Source organism: Sinocyclocheilus grahami, unplaced genomic scaffold (genome assembly GCF_001515645.1).
Source record: "Sinocyclocheilus grahami isolate Dianchi unplaced genomic scaffold, SAMN03320097.WGS_v1.1 scaffold24.1, whole genome shotgun sequence".
Taxonomy (NCBI): domain Eukaryota; kingdom Metazoa; phylum Chordata; class Actinopteri; order Cypriniformes; family Cyprinidae; genus Sinocyclocheilus; species Sinocyclocheilus grahami.
Window position 1 is genome coordinate 2,030,240 of NW_015505203.1, and position 358 is coordinate 2,030,597.

Consider the following 358-nt stretch of genomic DNA (forward strand, 5'->3'; position numbering starts at 1 on the left):
ACACACACACACACACACACACACACGCATACAGTTGGTATAGGAAAGGGTTAAAGCTTAACTCAGTAAAGAGGAGAGAAAAATAGAATATGAAGTTATGGAACCATTTACATATTCAGCAGATCTACCCCCTCAAGGAAACATCAGATTCTTAGTTCAAACACACCTTTGTAAAAAGGTGCAAATGATACCTAATGTATCAATTAATAAGACTAAGTTTGAATACTTGCACGTCTCGTCTGTCTGAAAGAAAGGCTTGATGCAGTCCAAAGGTTCAAGTTGATCTTTGCTGAAGTTGGTTGATGAAAAAGAACCAGTTTTGAGTCAGAGAATCTTGGTGAATGGAAAAGTCAAGGCC